The following is an 8,309-nucleotide window of genomic DNA, read 5'->3' on the forward strand; positions in this document are numbered from 1 at the left end:
ACTCCAGCCTGGGCGACAGAGCGAAATTCCGTCTCAAAAAAATAAAAACAAAAATAAAAATACATATTCATTAATTTAGCAAACACTTCAGTACTCACCACGTGTTGAACATAGTGTCGGGCTGGAGCTGTAGTCAAGCAGTACAGATAGGATTTCTATTCTCAAAAAGTTAATAATGTAATACGGGACAGAATTAACTAAATCATTAGATGAAAAGTTTTGTAAAAGAGAATGTACAGAATACTTAGCTCTTACAAACTTCTCTGACATTTATTTATTCCTGTGATTCCAATGAGCTTTTAAAGTGTTTCTAATTTTTTGGATTTTTACTCAGTTTTTGACAGTTCTGTAGTCCCAGAATATACTGAAAGGTACATTCATCTTTTTTTATTTCTATAATAGTTCTTAAAATTTTTGACCACAGCTTCTTATTCTTGCTTAAGAAATACTAGTGTGCTCTATTCAAACTGGGTTCTCTTAATAAAATGGTAATTTCAGCACTTATGAGAAACAACCTGACTCAGGCGGACTGGAAAATTATTTTACATATTAGGATCAGGTCCTAGTAACCCTAGGGCTTTGTGCATGGGAATGCTTTAGGAAGTGATAATCAGACAGAAAGTGACCTAACCAAGTAGAAGCATTCATATTCGTTTGAAAATATGGTATGATAATACACTGCCTTTTCCCACCCTACTATATGAATTTCTTGTGGTTATAGGATGAACTTCTGGACACTCCTAAATTTAGAAAAAAAATTTTCACCTCTTAGAGATGAAAGTGAGATTGAAAGTTACTACCTGATTTCCAATGAGTCATCCGCATTTCAGAATCACGGTTTAATTTTCATTTATTACTAGACACAGCAAGCAGTACCTACAGAAATATGAGTGTAAGTAGAATCTACAAGTAAACATAGGTAGTGAATGTTTTGGAACTCTACACATCTTTATATGAAATTGCATTGCACAATATATTGACTGTTAAAAACTTGATACCTTATTATCATGATGAGACAGGAAAAGAAAATGGCAGAGGCCTACAAGCAATTTATTTTCACGACAAGCCTGCAATATCATGAAGAATTGTAAACATTAACCACTCTCATTGCCATCTCAGGATTGTAATCTTGTCCTCCAAAGATGTCACACCTTGGCCTCAGTTGTTTTAAATGATTCATTTCATATTTCTAGATATTCTTCATCAGTCAAGTTATCAGGTTCAACAGTTTCCAAAAAAAATGATGTTATTCTCATCTACTTTATTGAAGAAAATCATGTCAACATAGAATGCTAAGTTTGAATATTTATGAACCATGGAAGCAACTTGAAAAGAATTAAAGTGATTTTGTTAAAAGTATGTTTTTTGAGTTCACATTTTGATGTGTATATAAACAAGTGAATTCCAGAGAAGATGTTATAAAATGTGCCTTTTAAAATAAATTGGACATTAGACATTAGAGATGTATGTGTGAACGTGTGCATATGTGTGTGCACGTGGCATAATTAGAGGTCTGGTGACCTCACGTGCCTAAATTATATTGCAGGCATGCCAACAGAGGGACAAATAAGTGTCAGAAGAAAAGGTCAAGTAATTTTACAGGAGAGACTTCAATGCATTTTATAATTCAAAACAAATACATATTCATTATCATATGCATTCTATGGGAATTGTAGAAAAAAAACCTTTAATTATGACAAGGTAAAGCATGATTGAGGTTACAACAAATCTATTGTTATAATTTACTAGCTTAAAATATTGATCTTGATGTAACAATACATATTTTTGTGTGGTGTGTCCTTTGAGAAATACAATGTTATTATTACATTGAGATAAATACTGTCATATGCTTATACATTTCTACATTTATTATTACAATTTAGCAGGAATGATTAATGAATGAACTATGATTTCATTTATTTCTACTTGGTTAATTTATTTGCCATCTCTTTTTACCACCCCCAGTGCTTCTCCTCAGTTAAGATAGATGTCATGTCAAATCAAAAATATTCACTGGATTCCTAATGCACAGTGTAAAGAATTCGAAAAAAGTACACTTTTAGATAACTAGAGAAGAGTAGTTAATACTTTCTAGTATAGCTTGTAATCTTTTTTTGGAACACAGAATATTTTAATAGTCTGATGTAAAGATGGAGATCTTCTCCCTAGAAAAATCTACATTTGCACATCTAAACTGAATTTTGCATGAAATTACATAAGATTCACCATTTTCTTCAAATTTAAGATATATCCTGGTTATAAAATCTTGCAAAAATAATGTTGGACTAGTCATATAACTGCGGGTAGTTTATGTAAATTAACAGTGCCTCAATATCCTCATTTGTATGTTCTGGAAAATATGACCGCTTATCTCTTGTGATTGTTGTATGGATTAGAGGAGTTAGTATATGTCAGGAGCCAAGTTCAATGCCTCGTTCAATGTAGTACTATATATGTGTTTGTCCTTATTGCAATTTTAAAATGCTGCAGGTAGGCTGAAGAGGAATATAAGCCTGGCTTACATAGTATATGAAGATACTGAATTTGGGCTAGATCTTGAGATTTGATTTTGGATTGGCAGAGAAAAGATCTAAGTGTTCTTAAAAACTGTGAATACATTTTTAGAAGTAGGAAATAGTGAAATGGTGTGACAGGAATTACTAAAGTATTTTCAAAAGCTGAAGCCTCTATTAATGAAAGCAAGGGGTAGGTGGCAGAATGGGTGAGGCACCCACACAGAGTGAAGAGCTCTTATATATCATGCTAAGGAAGTTTGGGTTAGTCAAACAGGATCCATATTTCTATCACACACCTTTCTATCTTCACTTTAATTCTAGTTTGCACAAGTCAAGCAGACTGTAACAATGAGGCGCAGAATACTCAAGCTCACATTCGCTACACATAGCTGAGTGATAAAGATAAACTAATATTTCCAAGGTAGGATCAATAAACCTATGGAAAATGTTGCTAAAAATAATGACATTACACAGAATAAAAAAAGGAATGGTAGAGTAAAGAGAGAACAAAAAAGAATAAAAGTAGAAAAATAATTTGACCTTAAAGGTGCAAATATCATGTGAAGAGTGAAATAGTTAAAAGGTCCCATATACAAACTCTCTAACACTAATGGACTGCATTAGATTCTCATGCATTTAATTGTAATGTAATACTTAGAAAAACACTGATGGCTATTTCTCTGTCTCTCTCTCTCTCTCTCTCTCTTTTTTTCTTTTTTTTTTGAGGTATATTTTACCCTAGCAAGCCACAGGTGTTTGTCCATCTACCTGGTAGAGGGGGGTAGAGCTGGAGGAGAGTTATAGAGTGTGCCACAGATGGAATGAAATTATGTTCAACTTTTGATACACAAAGTAGAATTCTCCAGCAAGACTACAGCCTAGAGAGGGATTTCCCATGGCTCCATTTTCTCCATTCATCAATTTAGCATACCAGCAGGGAATCCAGAAGAACATAACTCTGAGAGTCATCCCATAGGATGGAGAAGATGCATCCTTTGTCTATGACAGTTGGGCCAATTCCAAGGTAGCTAAGAGGATATGACAAAATAGAAAGAAAATTCCACCTGAATTCCTGACATTAGGAATGGCAAGAAACACAAATGAGGCCAGTAAGAGGGTATTTCCCCTGCTTTTTCCTGAAGTTTTATGTGCTAGATAAGGTGAGGAACATGGGAAGAGGAGAGAATAAATCCTGGCCCAGCTTCTAGTTTGGGTCCATAGAGGGACCAATTTAAGCCTTCTTCCAGTGCATGTCTATAGGCTGAGTGGTTGATCATTTCACCCAGGATGATAAGCTCTTCCTAGGATTATTTTAACAATCAGGTCAGTGTAAAATTTAAGATAAATTGACTTTTGTTCCTGCTAATAAGTTGGTAGGATCATAGAAAGAAAGTCCAATTGCTTAGAGACTAAACACAAGATAAGACATTAATGTTCTGCCTATTTGAATATTGATGTGAGTTAAGTTTACTCAATCTACTTTTATATCCATAATTTAAAATATGAAGTTGAGAAACTGATATTCATTTATACTACATCACAATTATGAAGTTACTGCACTATGTTCTACTTCCAAGACACTGAAAAGAAACTGAAGTTTTAAAGCATAAATGCCCTCTGCTGGAGTAATTTTCTTTTGGTACAATATGCTTAAGCAAGAAGCAAGTAATAACAACGAAATATCTTTAGTTGTTTTTTAATTTTACATTCATTCGATTTGGTTGTTTCAATTACTTTCCTATAGTCACAAATAATTGAGGACAAAAAGTAATACTGTGTTCTGTGGTTTAATTTTTTTTTTTTAGACTGTGAGATTTTCTACTTCAGGAAACAATAGATTGAAATAAAATTATCTGCTAGTACTTGTAATAAGCTTTGCCTTACAAGTCTCTAAGCAAAGTCTGGAAAATTCTCTGTAGAAACAGTTGAAAAGCATTTTAGACTTAAGAATTTTCCATAACTAATATCTGAGTAAATTTATTTCAAGTTATTGAGGGAAGGGGGAATAGAAACCTACCAGATAAAGTGTAGGTTATACACAGAAAGACTGCATATTAACCTTCTGGTTTCTTTTTCTTTTTTTGCTTTGTTTTGGTTTTTCTTTATGTTTTTTTGAGACAGAGTCTCGCTCTGTTGCCCAGGATGGAGAGCAATGGCGCGATGTCGGCTCACTGCAACCTCTGCTTTCCAGGTTCAAGCTATTCTCATGTCTCAGCCTCCCGAGTATCTGGGACTACAGGTACCCGCCACCACGCCTGGCTAATTTTTGTATTTTTAGTAGAGATGGTGTTTCGCCATGTTCGTCAGGTTGGCCTCAAACTCCTGATGTCAGGTGATCCACCTGCCTCAGCCTCCCAAAGTGCTGGGAATACAGGCGTGAGTCACCATACCCAGCCAATCTTACAGTTTCTTAACCAATAATTGTACTGGAGAAAATGTTGATTCAGTAAATGTATGAAAATAAAATAAAGATTGATGATTTTGTAATTGGAAACAATTCCAGAAATAAATGAAGGCTGCTCATACAATCTATTTTATAGCATTGTTTTTCACATAGTAGTTACTTAAAAAAAAGTTTGCTGAATGAATCAATTATCCTTGAGAACACCTGGAATCAGTTAGCCTAATACATTTACCTGGAATACAGAGTGCATTTTTCCAGAGCTAAAGATTTGTCTGTAGCAGATTTGAATAATACAGCCATTTCATTTCCTCCCGTTCATTTCCCTTCACCTCCAATCCTGGCTTTCCTGTAAATGCCTTCAACTGTGCTGACAATTTCACCACTGACTACTCTGCCAGTGTAGAGGCCTGAGCAGTGGTCCAGGCCCAGACCAATAGCTCCTGGGCATTTTCCTCAAGTAGTTCGAACATTCAGTTCTAGGGTTTGGATTTAAAAATATCTGCCAACAATATACTGACAGTACAATGGGATTTTAGATATTTCTTTCTTTTTTATCAAAATGAATTTTTAAGGTCATACACTAGTTACTTTGTGAATAACTTGTATTCTCTTTAGGATGTTTCCTAAGTAAAATTATTTTATTTGATACTACTTAGAAGGAGCTCAGTGACAGGATGGATATAATTCTGAATTTTATTTTATTCTATTTTTGTTCCTGTTTTTACTCAGGAAAAACTCCTAATATAGCTGTTTATGTGTTAATTGTGCTGAAATGTTAATTAGGTTGTCTGCCTACAAAACTCTATTTTCCCTCAGTTCCTCCCTTTATTAATTGGAAAGAGTCTACAATTTGGGGTCAAAGATATCTATTTCTGAACCCCTTCACTCTTCTATAAAAGCTGCAACTTTGGACAAGTCACTGTTTTGCTCCAATTCAATTCCCCTTTTCCTCCATCATTTCTACCAGGACAAAACAAATATCTGCAGACATCACATAGAATCTGAAAATAACTGGGCATGGCCCATTATACAAGGACTTAGCTAAGTGTGCCAATGGCGTAAGTAGTCATATTCTGACCTGCAGCTTTGGCATCTTCGAAAGCAGCATCATTGTTTTATTTTAGGATGCCTTTGTCTGTAGATGCATTTGGCAGCCCACTGGTGATGATTCCCTTCGGTTGTGTGTTGTGGGAGTTTGTTGTTGTTTCTTTAGAAAAGATAACAGAAATTATTGTATCTGTTTCTTCTTCTTTTAAAAATGTCTATTAGATGTCAACTCAAAGATGGGCAGTAGGTAGTATTAGTCAATGCTTACAGGTCTTATACAGTAAAGGAGCAATAGGGGTTTTGAGACATAGAGGCAGATTCAAATCCTAATTCTACCTCTAACTAGCTATCTGACTGCGGGCATATTATTTAACCTTTCACAACTACCTGGCCCTTCATTTCTAGGAGAAAATAATACCTCCCTTACAGATTATTGTGAATACAAATTAAAACTTTTATAAATTGTTTAGCACACAGTAAGCTCTCTCCCCACAATGTTTTATAATAGAATCAGAAATCTTAGACTTAGTATATGTAACTCTCTCATTTTCCAGTGGGAAATTGATAACTGGCAAAGTTAAAAGACTAGCAAAAAATCATGCAATTATTTACTGCTGTGATTGTTCTGTAATCCACTTCTCTTAATAATATCTAATGCCCTTTTTACTCCAGAACAAAGACACCTTTATTAATTGAATACTACCAAGATCCTATTTCTGACCTAAAGAATGATTACATTTCTCATTGTGATAAGAGCAAATTTTAGTAATCTTATCTTATATTGGAGGTTTATATTAGAATTTTTTTTGTCTAGAGAAAAATTTTGTTCAAAAGCTAATGCACTAGCAAAGTATAATTTATTTAAGGACAATATAACTAAGTTCAAAACAACTTGATTTCCCTGGTGTATACTCTGAACTTCACTCTAGCAATCAGGGATAGTATATTTAAATGTGATTTAATAGTACTCAGTTGATGCATTATTTAATTTATTGCATCATGTGCCTGCACAATGTCATCATTGTAGTGCAAAAGCAATTTTACTGAATAAGTGCTATGGTTTCAGCTACTTCTTTAGTATTAGAATGTAGTTTTCTCCATTATTTATATATAGTTCATTTTATACCATGATAATTTTGAAGTAAAATGCCATTTCCTACTTTCCTCATGTAAATGTATATTCATTTCATGTCTAATATAATCAAGATAAAATAGTGCTCAGTTCAAAAGTCCTTTGCTATTCAAAATAAATGGTTTGGTAGAATGAAGGTCTAAACTGAAACACTATGCATGTGATGGCCTAATGGCTTTCTTAAAAATATATTTCTGACAGAGTTAATTTTGTTAAAAACAACCTGCCAAACTAACTACACTTCTGAAAAAAAAAAAAAAGATAAGGGAAGAAAAGGTAATCGTGGGTGTAAGGTACAGATCTTCTGTTGAAGGAAACTCCTTATAATGTCCCTGTGGGGTGGTGAAACATTAAAAATGGAATTCTAACAGTTACCGGTATATCTGGTACATCACAGTCTTCTTACATTAATTGGCCGTTATAACTTTGAGTAAATCACTTAATGTCTCTGAACCTCTGGTTCCTTTTCTCTCTAATCAAAAAGAGTAATCTCTGCCTAAGAATAATGAGATATTTAAGCTTTTGCCATCCCTGAGAGAAAGCTGTGTTAAATTAATTTTTTGCCTGGGACTTGATCTATCAGTGACACTCTTTGTGTCCAATAACTTCAAAGTCTCTCTTACCACATCCCATTTTGTTAATTCATTAAACCCTGACCCTAATTTCACCATCATTCCCCTACTAGGCCCTATTCTTTCTTTTTCTTTTCATAGCTAGTTTTCTTGGCATTTTCTCACTCTTGATATAACCACATATGACAGCAAAAACATTGGAAAATCTACAACTTATTTCATGTCCCCAGAGTAGAAGGACAGACAGATTCAGTGAAGTCGCCCTCATAAGCAGAGGTATTTCCAGTTTCTGGTCCTTCAGGTAGTGAGCTTGGAAGTCATCATTTTATCCTAAGATCAAGTAAAGAGCTGAATGAATTGAAAAACCAACTCCTCTTAGATCCATCAAAGAAATGAGGTACAGGTCAAATTGCTGCCCTCAACATTGGAGAGACAAACAGGCAAATACATACACCAGAGCACTAGCCATCCAGCAAAAACCTCTGAGGGAACCCGTGCTGGGATAGGAAAACCTCAACTGTAATCAATGACTTGCTGGAGGCTCAGAGCAGAGGAGTCTGAGAGTTAAAAACTCCAGGGGGGACTTAGCCACAGGGGGATGCCCCCACTTTTGTGAGCCGACCCTCAGGAGTGCAAGC

Source organism: Colobus angolensis, unplaced genomic scaffold (assembly GCF_000951035.1).
Source record: "Colobus angolensis palliatus isolate OR3802 unplaced genomic scaffold, Cang.pa_1.0 Scaffold16, whole genome shotgun sequence".
NCBI classification, from domain to species: Eukaryota; Metazoa; Chordata; class Mammalia; order Primates; family Cercopithecidae; genus Colobus; species Colobus angolensis.